The 14257-nt window shown below is 41.0% G+C and overlaps 1 protein-coding gene across 3 annotated transcripts in view; it reads left to right on the top strand.

Annotated features, from left to right (window-relative positions):
- Positions 1–14257, top strand: part of hoxc11a (homeobox C11a) — an 84493-nt gene that overhangs the window by 3872 nt on the left and 66364 nt on the right. The window contains exon 3 of one of the 3 annotated variants that reach the window (XR_005444826.1): positions 6287–7337. The exons of the other annotated variants lie outside the window; for them this stretch is intronic. The gene's annotated coding sequence lies outside the window, so the exon portion shown is untranslated. Of the gene's footprint in view, positions 1–6286; positions 7338–14257 lie in introns of those variants that run through there. 3 annotated transcript variants of the gene reach the window in all.

The raw sequence follows: 14257 nt of genomic DNA, 5'->3' as shown, positions 1-14257 counted from the left end.
ACATAGTCAATCGATGTTGATTTGATGGGTGATTCTATTTTTATTAAAACCCATTAATTCTATTTTTTGGAACCCGCCCTTTTTTGGCAATTTGTTTGAGCGATGCTTCTTATCTCAGACTGTGCCCCATTAACATGTCGAGTTATTAGTGAAGCAGCATGATGATGTTACAGCGTCTGACAGCAGATGGCAGTATACCATCTTGAAAACCCAAATGCTTTGCTTTCTGGTTGTCAGATGCAAACCATATCTCTAAACCCTCCACAACACACAGTGCATGCGTTTTAGCCTCCTGAGACTGTCCCATTGCCTTTGCCTGCTTAGTGCACATTTTTGTGGCTTTTTCCATAATGTAGGACAGGAGAGACATTAGATAAAATAAATTTAAATTAAATAATTGCTAGATAATATTAAGAAACTTATTTAATGCTTAATTAAGCTTGGTGCAATTAAGGTTTAGCAAGTATTACAACAGTACAGCAAAGTGTATGACTGTATGAGTAGGTCGATGACAATACCACTGTAAAATCACTGACTGGGAGTGTATTACAGTAACCTTGTTAAATACTTTGTTTGGGCCAAAATGCCTAATTGTGACTTCTTAAATAAAATACATTTAAAACTGATGATTAAGGGAAAATCTCCATTGCCAGACACTCTGGACGAGGCACTTGGCTGCTTGCGACCACAAGAAAGCAAAAAACCCAGATCATAGAAGTGGAAATTAAAGCCAGTGTTTAAGATTTAAGATCATGCCTCAGGAACTGCATCTTAAATAATGCTCATCCCATATTATTATAGTTATTGATGTTCTTCCCATAGCCTGCTTATTTATCTCTGCTCATTGACGAGTCAATCCAGTCACACAGTACTTTACTCCTCCTCAATTAGTAAGTCCAGTTTGGCTAATTTAGTCTGTTGAAGACACTATAAGGACGCTTCATGTAATTTTATGCCGACGGACAGTCGATGTTGAGACCCTATAAATTGTGTTTAAGTGGATTAATAGTGTGCCTGTGTGAGCAAAGTGGTGCTGGAAGAAGTGGCTCTCTATGCAGCTGGATAATTAAATTGGCTTGCTTACTCAGAAGCAAATGTTTACATGTGTGTTTTTATGCTAGGATGTTTGGAAGTAAAAATATAAACAATGTTCAAGTTCCTTAATTTGATTTATTTGCTTCTAGCTTCCACAATATTCACAATGGGTGTCTTGCTTCAGCTTTGTTTTTTATCATGATTTCAATTAACTAAAGTGAAAAGCCAGACATGTATGTACATGCAAGACCTCTTTATAAATGAATCTTAACCTCTTGAAGGCCTACTGGCTTTGTACCTGTTTTGCTAATTGTTTGGGGTGTTGTGGTACTATTATTTCAGAAAACAGTATGACAGACCTCAGGTAGCCTTGACTTTGAAGCCTCACTGTTGTGTGAAGTTAAAAGATGGCTGTGCAGTAGGAATGCGAGGCTTCACCCTAATAGACACTAGACTGAACGTGGGTTGTCGTGAAACTGCTTGATCTTGACCTGGCTGCCTACTCTTATGGCTCCTCTGTCTGTCATAACCCCCCCCCCCCTTACCCCCTACCCCCAACACATGCACATGTATGTCGCAGTCACACACACAACATATGAATTTATTCTTATTTCTTTTGGAAGTATAAACTGGACTAAAATAAACAGATTTAAGAATTATGTAGGAAAAAAAACGCCCACTATCAACTGTTCTGGCCTCTGCATGCTATTTATTTATCGTTTCTAGAACTATTCCACACAAACGTAATCCCTGTCGTCTGCTGATTTCTAGCAGCCTGGCTTGGAATTCCTCTCAATATAAGAAAATGGTATAGCCCCTGAGTGCTACTGCAGTTTTATTACCTGAGGTGGTCTGTCTGAATATAGCTTACCACATGTCTCATTCAAAGGGAATGGCAGGTATGTGTCACTAGTCATAAATTGTAACTTGCCTTCAGCAGTAATCAGTTGCCAAGGAAACCTCAAATGGGATTATGACCTTCTGTTGTGTATAGGCAAGTAAGCCATTAGAGATGTCAGCATCCAAGAGACAAACATTAAAGATTTATTTCAGTAAACAATTTATTTTCTCATCATACTAAATTAATGTGTGATGTGTCCTGTGTGTGGGAATAGAGCTTTTAGAGATACAAGTTTCTTTCTAGGAAGGATGTAGTATTATTTTAAGCACTAAAAGCGTTTTGGAGTTAAATTACACCCATCACTGTGGGGTGAGTGATGTAATCAGTGAGGGCTGCATAACCACACCGTCAAGGAAAGGCATTAGAAGGGTAGAAAACAAAGAAAGAGGGAGCAGAGTGCCTGGAAAGGAGGGCAGAGTGTTGGGAGGGCGGAGATGGAGAAATGGGGGACGGTGGTATTTAGTATGCACGGCCAAGCTGCCCCATCTGCTTAGCGCAGCAGTCCCTGTCGTATAACTGTCTACAGGCCGTGGGCCACATAAAGAATGTCTCAGATTTGATGTAATTCCGCAAAATTAATGACAGCTTTACTCGGTATGGGCCGTGAGGGAATGATTAGTGTTTGATCGTCCATCTGATCAGTTCCCTTGGCTGGCTGCAGGAGAGATGCTCCACTATATGCCGGCATACTGCCTATGGCGAGCACACACACGCACACACAATTACACCTATCCCAAACTCATTCCTGGGCCCCCATGCTCTAGTTTAGGTTTGAGTTCTGGTTTCTGTTTCCCTCAACACAGACAACCAATATCTTGTTAAACTCTGTGTGCTGTGATACTTCACATCAAAATGAACACCTTCTGATGGGCTGGATGCAGGTCCCACTGGTGGTGTGATTGTGTGCAGGCTGTGCAGTATTTCAGAGGAAAGTGGGCCAACCAGCATCCAATTTAGAGAACTCTGAGGTCACAGTATGACCTTTTACAAGATATGCTTTACTGCAGTTGTGATTGGAATTGGGTATTAGTTTTTAAAAGAGATGGGGAATGGATTGGGAATTTGAGTGAAGAAATTGATCCACTGGATGGATTGCAGGAGTTGGACAAGTGGAATTCCTCTCCTCCTTTTAATTCGCCCCCACCTTAGCCGGGCCCAACCCCCATCTCTTTCCTCCTCTTGGGCTGCTGCGTTTACAAGCAAAGGGGGCATTCTGTTTTACAAGTGAGCCCGGTGCGTCTCGGTGTGCTAGCAACATTAAATTTGAACCCGTCTTATCTGTGCAAAGCGTGAGGCTTTAGATCAGAGGCTGTCATGCTGCTGCCATGAGGCTCCTGTGCGCTTTTATGTAATGTGGTGCAATCAAAAACCCAGCAGACAATTAAAGCGAGCTGATAGATAAACAAGTGATTGAAAACAGGGATGTTAGTTTGTGGAATTTTAAGGAACAGTTGGGGGAGGGTAGTTTCATTGCTGAGCGGTTTACCATTAACGAGGCCAAGTCCAACACATGACATGCATTCTTCAGCCAAATAAAGTGTTACCATCACTTCAAAACAGACTGATCTGGGGAAAAATGTTGTTACCTATTCTGTGCTGAGTTGCATATGGCAAAGCTAATTTCCCATTTGACCATTAGCACTCTGGTCCACTACCAAGCACGGGGAGCCTAATTCAGCAAAGGCTTGGGGAGGGTTGCGTTTCTGCCAACACAGATTGTTGGACAGATTGGCGATCCTTCACTGTGTATGGATGCAGTGCTTTTCCCTGAAATTGTCGGCCATTATAACAAATGACTTGCAAAAACACTATTAAAGTAAACAAAAAAACCTCTTGCATCTGTTTTGATGCTAGCCCTGTTCCAGTTCAATTGCAGCTCAGTTCATTATACCCTCTCAGTTTTCCCTCTTTCCTCAGTGTTTTTCCATTTTTGTACTCCCTTCCATAACACTGTCTTTCCAAATTACTTGAACGTGTTTCCTCCCGCCTGGGTCCCCCCTTCCCAATCGGCATCGTCTGATCTCCTTTCATTCTGCCCTCTTTCTTGGCCCACTCCTCCTCCCCCACTGCTTTCTCTTTCTCCTCCACATTTTATATTTTTGGCTGAGCGGAGGACCTTTCTTAGCACAGTGACCTTTCTGGTTTTAAATTAAGCCCCACTGCGGCATGTCTCCCTTCATAGACCGCCGGTTACGAGCCTTCAGAGAACCGCAAAAAAATAACGATTCTGATGAAATGGCCCCTTTTTAAAAAGCTCTTCCAAATTCCTTTTACATTTTTCTTCGCCTTAATATTCACACTAATGAGGAACATCCTACAGAGCAAACCATGGAAAATGTGAGATGAGACACATGCACATACCTCCCCACATGCACATCATACACACTCTGTTGCTCATTGCTAATGGGTTCTAATCAAATGCCATGTATGTTTGAAGTGATTTATGAAAACTGGGCAACCTATGCTTGCAGTGTGATTGCTTAATCAGAAAGAGACCATTTTTCAATGGATAACCCAGTTTGTGGCCTTTTAGAAGAGACCATGTTTTACATTATGTGATTAATAGGCTTCTATTAAATTGTATTTAGATGATGAACGGTTTTTACTACATTGAGGTCATGTTCATACCTGGTAGCTCTGTATTTGTTTCAATACTTCACATATGTCCAGAATTTCACAGTATGATGTCAACAGGCTGGTGCTGTGTTCGGAAACAAGGTGATGATAAACCTCAGTGTAGTATAGTCATACAGGACCTCCCAGGTGCTGAGTAAGTCTGTAAGGGCCTTGTTCACTATCATCATCCTCTGCTCTACTGTGCACAATCCTGCCTTGCTTCTGGAAAATGGAAATGAGGACTATGACTTGGTTAACCAAAGCGTGATACAGAAATGTGCCTGATTTAATTGAAACATGAGCTGTGTTCGCTTTCTAAAGCCACAATCAAACCATACCTGTTCATTGCACCCCTATAAAACTCAAGACAGAGCAAGCAACAACAATTACGGGGAATAATCAGAGCAAATAAGCTCTCCAGTCAGGGCTGAGTTTAGCCTCGTGGGAAAAGGCTTCCAATGAGTGGTGTGGAAGTACAGTGTCTTGGACACACACTCTAAATTTAGTTGAGGTACAACAAACTTTACTATAATGTGTTCATGGATTTTGGTATTATTCACTCATGTATATAATCTTTTACTTAATCAGGTAATCTGAGATATTTTTTTGTAAGAAAGACCTGAGTACAGCAGAAGAAATAAGCATAGAGAGAAGACACATGGCAACAGCATCAGAAGCAATCACAGACTTGTAATATTAAAAGTTGAAATCCCACAGTGGGATAAGACATTCAAGTTTTTAAATCCTTTGTAGCCTTAATTTATTCCATTAATAGGGACCATATTATTTGAAGGCAGTCTTTCCAAATTCAGCATGTATCTGTGGGTTATCTAGAAGTAGCTAGTCCTGAGATATGGTGATGTAGCTTTAAATTTGAGAAGAGAGATGATTTACTAAGGCGGCTTTATTAGAAGACCTTTCTATAAACAAAGATAATGGTGTGTAATTCTCTTCTTGTTGGTAGTAAGGACCTGCCGGCTTTGTCATATAGTGCACAGTCATTAGTATATTTAATGCAGCATAAGGCACAATGATACTTGCAACATAAAACTTTTTTTTTTTTTTTATTCTGGAAGAGGTTAGCACCATACTGGGTTTATTGCACTGGGAGGATGGCTGTATTTAAGCACATTGGAGCTGCACTTTTTTCCAGTTACATATTTTGTGTCATAAAATTTCCACTGACACCCTCAGATGCATAGACAGTATCCAGGGGGGGAAAAGGGTTGTGGAAAATTCAGAACAACCTGTGACTTGATGTGGAAATTTGCAGACATCAGATGTGCTGGGTTTTCTCTACTCAACAGATTGGTCTTCTCCACTAAAGGCGAGGTGCACTAGAGCCTTGAATATTAATCCCACCCTTATATTGGCTGCATCTAACAACACGCAGAGATGATTTCTGGGGCCTCTCTCCTAAGGTGCTCCTTGCAGCCTTGGTAACCCTAATGAATTATGGGCCAGCCCAGTTAAAACATGTGTGGTATTACCCCATTCCAGGGTGTGTCCTCCTAGGGGTCTATGAATCACTGATCTCATCAGTCTCTCTCTGTCTCTCTCTCTGTCTCTCTGTCTCTCTCTCTGTCTCTCTCTCTGTCTCTCTCTCTCTCTCTGTCTCTCTGTCTCTCTGTCTCTCTGTGTCTGTCTCTCTCTCTCTCTCTCTCTCTGTCTGTCTGTCTCTGTCTCTCTCTGTATCTCTGTGTGTGCGCACCCCTCCCCCAATCCCTGTCACAGTCCAGTCCCCCGGGGCGTCTGTCTGGGATCTGCCAGGCTCATCAGTGGAGGAGAGGAGAAGGCTAACTGGGAGCCCTTACCGGCAGTAAATCTGACCAGGGAGGGGAACCTGCAGTGGCCACACTTCCACTGCAGCCCGGTGGGTCCATCCGCCCCCCAGTACACCGAAAACCTTGTATTTGCATCAACTTGTACAGACACACACACTGGAGCACGCACACAAATAACAACAAGGCAGTTTGTACACGGGTGCCATCAAAGCTCCCCTAACTTAAACTAGCTTAGCTAAACTTGTCTTAACCTGAGAGAGATAATGAGCTCTCATGCTATATCTTTACCATCGTCATACAGCAGGCATCCTTACATGCATGAACCTTTCTATAAAGGAAAGAGGACAAATATGTTTATGAGCTTCTCATGTTGGATATAGTGACAGTATTCTTGATCCCTTACAATATTATGTGTATCTTTTGCGTCAATATTAAAAAAAACAATTAATTAAATTATGCCTTTATGGTCGGATAACAGGAAGGGAACTGTCTGTGAATGAAAACACACATTTCATACATTGAGAAGACTGTCCTTTTTGTTTTTAGGGTTGTTTATTATTTCCTAGAAAGAGGATGATGGCATCTGTTTGCTGCTAAGGAGTTATGCTATCTAAGAAGTGAGACATTATTTAATCTATGGTGCTGTGCAGAGGTAATTTCTGTCTGACTCACTATAAAGCCCTGGAAGCCTAGTACTGATCTGGACTGCAATGCAGTGAGGTGGGCCCTTCTCTCTCATACATACATTTAGCTGGGTGTGATACCATTCCATACACATAGACACACACCCTCCCTCTCCTTATCTGAGAAATAAGCATTTTTACAGAGTTTGAGCTGTAAAAGGAGAGGAGCAGATAGCCCATAAATCTAGCCATAAAAACGTTAAGTTGTCAGAGGTGCCATCAGCTATCAATCGTGTGCGGCAAGCTGATGAAGGGGAAATAGGTGATAAAAAACAGCATTTTAGGGAAATTATGTCCAGTCTTCCATTTGCGAAGTGCTGCAGTCGCATCACGGCAGAATCTTAATCACTGCCTGGTGTGGCCAGGGACTGTTTCTTGGTGTGACAGTGAGGAGGAGCACACCCTGGTGGGAGGGTTGGATATTGAGGAGGAAAGGAGAGCCGTAGGGGAGAGGGGGGTGGGGGGTGGCAGCGTTGTAGAAAATTATACAACTAGCATAAATCACTTCTACACTACCGTTTTTCTCTCTCCCTCATTTTCTCGCTTCCCCCATCTCCCTCACGTGCGCTCTCCCCCTTTCTCTGTTCCTTTTTCTCCTTCATGACCGTGCATCTCGTTCTCCTCATTTGCACTCCCACTGCTCCTCACCCTGACGGCCCCCTGGCTTTCTGCCCTTTATTCTTCTTTCAGTCCTTGGCCATGTGCTTTATTTGAAACACTGCTGGTCACCCTCACTATTCCACTCTCCATCCATCTCAACTTCATTTCTACTGTGGTTTGTTTACATGCTTTCTTTATTGATCTGCTTTTTGTTGCCTACCAGGGATTTATCCCCTTGAGATTGACTTGTCTCTCTGAGATGGTTCAGATATAGTCTGTTCTTGAAATAAAAGGAAATACCATCTGGGCTGCAGCTTATTTCACACTTTATCAGACAGCCCTGTGACAGGAATCCTGGTTGCTTCTTTATTGTGGAATCTTCCTCCCCAAATAGAAAAACAACCAGTGATGCTTTTATATCCAAAGGCATTTTAATACAAGGCGCGTCTTCATTGAAATGGCTGTGAGACTAAAGTAAATTATGCTTTACCCTATAGCTAGTTTTTTTGTATTAACTTATGTATAAAACAGTGTGTGTTTTGAGACGGGGAGTGTGGGCTTGTAGCATAGATAAGTTATAAAGGCATCATGTGAGAGTACCCTTGCCTCTTGATAAATGCCTTCATTGTCTGATCTGTGACTCCCCCTTTAATGTAAGGTCATTTGTTAATTAATTTGAATAGCCTTACAGGCTCTGGTTCTGCTCCAGTGATCTTGGTTGAGTGATGTCATCCTGCACAGAGCAGACTTTAAGCAATGCGAAATGGACGCAGTGATGCATGTTCATCTGCAGTGGCCCTTCTAGTATGTTCTGCCCCTGTTCATTTATTAGGGGAAGGTGTTACTGAGCACAAAGCAGTCCTTAAGGAGTGAAAAGTGTCAGTGCCAGATTTCTCACTTTAAAATGGTGACAAGGATAAAGTGGAGTATTGATTGTCTATATAGAGCTAATAGTTCTGATGAGTCAGTGAAGTTATTATGTTTGCGTAGGACTGTGACAGCGCTGGCTCCATTCACCAAAGTTAGTCACTACCAAGTGGTTCTCTGTGGTCTTGGTGGTTTATGTTCAGATATTAAAGAAGCTCTCTGGCAGTGATCAGTTAGCCAAGTCTTGTGTCAGGGGCTGTGCTGCCACCCTTAGTTAGACTGAGGTACTGTAATGCAGTATCCATTCCCACAGCGTCAGTTTTGGTGAGCTACTCTGCAGTTCAGTCACACAGCGTGTGTTTGTGACAGAGGGTAGTTTAACAACACATCTAACCTTACTGCATTCCAGCTAGTGTACCAGTGAACAGGCAGGCTTTATGTAAAATGGCCTGTCACAAAGATATACACTTCAACTGCGTTTAAGCGCTTCCACCCTCTGTGTGGTTAATTTTCAAGAACAGCCAGGCGCCAGGCGTTCAGCCATTTAGTCATGTGCCCTTTACCATGCTTGTACTTCGCATTATATTTGTTGATCATTTGTTTGGCATGTTTTTCACACATGAAATCTACGGGTGTGGCTGCTTTAAGGCTAAAGTTGTGAACATGTTCTTTCCCCCCATTTACAGTTTATACACATTGATTCCTGGCTGAGGTTGAAAAACATCTATAATCTTTGTAACTAATCATCAGCCAAAAACTGGTGAGCATGTACATTGTTGAAAATCTGAATGAAAAGGATGGGCTCTGATCTCAACTGGATGGCAATGTATCACCTTATTGTTTTATTGCACAATGCCTGAGACCAGGAAATTCATCATTATTGTCTCAGTTTGATTTGTCTAGGTTGCAGCTAGTTTGAATATGTAGTTTTTGATACATAGGCTGCCAAGACCCGACCCTTCACTGGAAAATGCACTTTTGCAAAGCCTTGAGTACTATTATGTATCCTGTGCTTGTATTCAGGAGCTGTTGACTAATGTGTTTAAAGACTACCTCTGATAAAACTCTGGGAGTTTCAGATGGTATGATTCCTTACATCCTTCCTGGATCCTCAAGACAATTGCAGTGCCTTTAATTTTCATAAACCCATCTTCAGATGGCATAACATGCAGATGGCAAGAAATTAAAGGGTGAATATGACAAATTTGTAAGACAAAGGACCATTTTTCTAGGGTATTCTGCTGTAGGGAGTGGTTTTCCCTCTCTGAGGAAATGATTGTGCAGTGACAGTTGCGTCTGCCAGGGGGCAGTTGAGCACACACATCAAGGTAGCAGAGGCCACAGACAGTCCTGCCTCTGCAGATCTCCATTTCTCCCTTTGTCACAATATTGCTGTTTCTGTCCTTCTATCAGAAGACATTTAAAGCAAGTTGCAAATTAAGCATATCTGTGTAATGTTAGATGAATTAATGTTGAGATTAGTACTACTAAATGTATGTGAATAATTTTGAGTCTTGGGTATAGTTCTGTGAAGCTCGGCTGTAATTATAAGCACTCACTGGTTTATATCCCCTATTAATGTTCTTTTCATTAGCATTAAATCATGTCAGTCATTTTCCATTTGGAGGTCAGAGGAGGCAAAGTGAGGGATAGAGTGAAGATGATCTTATCCATATATCTATAGGACAATGGAAAAAAATGCTAAGACTATAACACATTCATGTTAAAGCATTCAAAAAGTTTAAACTGCAAACATAAAAAGAACATTTATTCACTGTCCAAAGTAAGCTTCGCAGTTACAGTTCAATGAATTCAAAATGTGGAGTTGTAATTTTGTACCCATAAAACTGTTGAAAGAATTTCATTCATTTCACTACTACTCATTTCACTACACAGCCCATTTATGAGCAATAAGAAATAGATACATTAATGTTATTGCACATTTGAATAATGGTGCCGCACTAAACTTCTATCTGAACATTCAGCAAATGGTTTTGTTTTTTCCACCTTTTAGTCTAAACCAAAGAAAGTAAAATCAAGTAATGATTCTAGGCCGCTAATGAAGAAGCTTTGGAAGCGCCTTCCATTTTTTAGTAATATTTATTGTAATGCTTCTTTATGTGTTTTATGATAGAACATAATAAAATAAAATATTGCTATTTGTTTTCATTCACAAGTAATTTGTTTCCTCCCTCTCAGCCCTTTAGCTGTCGGAGGGATTAAAGGTTTGTTGCTTTTGCTCAGCGGGTGTTTGCACAAAAGTATGTTGATTGCAGAGGTATGGTAGCATAGCACTATGTGTAGGTTTTTGTTATTGTGCTATAAAGGTGATTACATCCTAGGTTTAAACTTGTTTTTTTTAAGCCCAATGTCACTTCTGTTTCCTCAGCCCGCCATAGAAGAAAAGTCATAAACCTTTTTTTTTTTTTTTCTTTTTTTTTTCTCTTCGAGCAATCGTGTTAAAAAGAACACCTGTAACTCGACACACAGACCTCTTTACTCAAATGCCAGGGGCAACTTTATGACTCATGGGAATGGGGACACACGGCTAAATAGATAGTTTGTGTACAAGCCTATCTTCCAGTTAAGCATTCTCTTGGTTTCAAACAAAACGTGCATTTGGACAACATCTGAATGGAGGCCATTTTGGTTTGTCCTTATGTTTGCACAGTCCTGGGATTGTGCAGGCGCTAGTGGGGGATGGGTAGGCTGCTGCCGCTACCCTGAAGCCTCCTGTTAATGTTTTAGTCATTCTGGAGCCGCTGGGCTGGGAGACAGATTCAGTCAAAAAGCATTTGAGCACCCTCAGGTCCTCAGAGTGATTTACTGCACATTTGGACATCTGCAAAGAGCTTTTGCACCTTGAAATTCTCCCCCTCCCCCCCCATCTATCCCTCTTTGCAGCAGTAAACCCTTGGGAATGTTCTGTCACACTGAGTCACCTTGAAGGTATCCAAGGTAGAGTCACTTCCTGTCACCTTCCCCTCTATGATCCACCCCTCCTTTTCTTCTATCCATCTTACCTCATCTTTTGATCACCTTCAAACCTTCTGCTCGGGCCTCAGCCACACCCCTCTCATCTTGGCCATCAGATTTAATGTGCACTGCTCCTGCTCTTGTGTCTCTTAGCCCACCTCTTGCTCACCAGCTGGATACATCAATCCATGTGACAGTTGCTTGTCAGTCTGCTCTTTACTGGGCAGCAGCCCAAAAAGGAAACACAAAATATTAGACAGCACCACTCTACCAGGGGGAATGTGTCAATATATGAACACAAAATAGAATGTTTATCTTCACTAACAAGACAACTATAAAGCAGTTATGAGTAAGTTACGTTACCTAGACATACCTAGAAGTTGAAATTACTGCTTTGTTGCATGTGGCGGTCACCCTGACTCTAGTGAAGAGGAGAGCAGTCAGTGGTCATCAATAACAGGTCTGTGTGGCGTGGGTGGTGCAGGCTGTGTGGCATGTGTTTTAGAAGTGATGGCCAGAGGCCCTCTGTCTCTGCAGCTTTGAAAATATGTTGTCATTAGCATCTGTGTCTCCATAACTGGGACTGTTTCTGAAGAGGCCCAAGCATATCTGGTATGCGGTGTTTAGGAGGCACGCAGACAGGATAATTGCTGGCCAGAATCTGTCCGCAGCTCCAGACTTTCAAGTGCTCATTGCCTTTGAGTGTTTTACACCCAAAGTGGTTGAATAGCCCTGGGGAAACAAGGTCTGCATTGATTTATTGCTCACCCTTATGTCTTTTGTTTCTTAAGACCAAGGGACAAGTCAATCAGCCACCAAAGAAGAATTCTCAGAATTGTTATATCATAAATGTTTCACTGGTTAGTTGTTGCACATGGGAATCAGAATGCCATGTAAAAGTAACCATGTAAAATAGAGCTAGTGTGTTACAGCCTTTATACCTCAGTGGTGCATTCCCTGAAATGTTTGGCTGCATTTCATAACCACAGCAGCCTCCCTGCCAGTGCCAATGATTACACACAAGAACAAAGTGTTCTCATTGAGGTGGAGTGAGATTTGGAATGTCGTCAGGGAAACTGTAAAACAGTATCTGTGTATAAAACAATTTGTCATTTAGCTTTGGTTTGCTGCTACATCTTTCTTGCATGCTAAACTGTTTAATTACAGTGTAACATAAATTTAGGGCTACAGTATTCTTCCTTCTATTTCTTTACTTGGTATTTTCTTTTTTTCCATGTATGAATGCACAAGAGAGACAAGTACTGCTATGTACAAGTACCGCTATGTAAATTTACACCAAAAGATTAACTGTCGTGTCTCCCTCTTTATCTCTCCTCTCCTCCCTCACTTTCTTGTTAAAAAACACAAAAAGAGTTCATAATTAGTTGCATATGGTGCTCAACTGGCATACCCATTTATTTGTGTGTTGGCCAAGACGTATTTACAGTCAAATGTTATGTCTTGCTATAAACATATTTATTGTTATGTTATACACTTGTGGAGATGGCACAGTGATTGACACCACAGTGAGGGGAAAAGAGTAGAGAAGCTGTGTATGACTTTTCATTCCATTAAGAGCAATTTTATACTTTCCCAACAAACAGCGAACATAAAGTAAACTATATCTTTGTTACAATTATGGTCTTGTCTGTGTTGTCAAAAATAAAGTTTTATTCAACATTTAACATTTAGTTCTTTAATGGGACGAAATACAGAAGCTGGACACAATAAACACTTGTAAAACGCAAATGGGTTGTAGAAATGCTGCTTTTGTGTAATATAATATTGTAACATTATATTTTTTTCCCAACTCTGTCTTAGAGGTGTTAATTTGACCTTATAAACTTACACACACACACCCACCCATGTACAGGAGCATGTATTTGATGGGAGGGGAAAAAAATATATTTTAAATTTTATTTCCCCAAAATATTAGGTACATCTTACAACCTAATACAAACCAATGCAATAAGTCTGAAATGTAATAAATGAAAATCACACAATATTGTACAGGGTTTCTTTTGTTGTATCCAACAAGTTTGAATCGGTCAGTCAAAAGTAACATTAACTGTCCTCTTAAACCATGTCAGGTGACAAAGTGACACCCGGTATGGTCTTCCACCCGGTATGGTCTTCCACATACATGTCCGATACAGTAAAGTACACATATGCATTTTCATTTGAAAGGATGTTGCACACTTTGGATACATTTTGAAAGTGAAAAAAAATATGTTCAAAATCTGTTAAAACAAATGATCTATGCACTATAAATGTATTGCTGTTGCCTCAGCCAGCTCAGTCCGAACTGGGGCTTGTCTCAGGTTTTAGATTAAATTAGAGCTGGAATATCTGCCCATTTGAAGAAACCCCTGCTTAGCCCCCTAAGGTATGGCTTGAAGTATGCTCAACCTCAGCCAGCAGCTATTACTTGCCAGCACTATAAATGCCCAGATGTCAGTACCTAAGCAAAGCTTGACATGAGGAAAACGGATTAAGACTAGCAGAATCTCAAATGCACACACAAAACACCAACAGCTACGGAGAGATAAAAATATTTACTTGAGGTTATCTTATCAATTTTATCTAGCGGAGCTGACAGAACAACTAATACATTCAAACAGGAGCTTTAAATGATGTGTGTTCATGGGATTCACAAGTTATGCTATTCCCACAGAGGATAATGAATAATTTTCAAAATTACTCAAGAGTTCTGGTGGAAACTTGAATTCATCATGACCAATTGAGAGATATAAAATAAATAGTGATAAAGGCTTTCTGGCTACTTCATTAGAGGC

This window comes from Micropterus salmoides, unplaced genomic scaffold, assembly GCF_014851395.1.
Source record: "Micropterus salmoides isolate LMB-PRFRI ecotype aquatic unplaced genomic scaffold, ASM1485139v1 Ms_hic_scaffold_16, whole genome shotgun sequence".
Taxonomy (NCBI): domain Eukaryota; kingdom Metazoa; phylum Chordata; class Actinopteri; order Centrarchiformes; family Centrarchidae; genus Micropterus; species Micropterus salmoides.
Note: the sequence above shows the minus strand (reverse complement) of the source record. Positions and strands in the feature narration are given on the sequence as shown.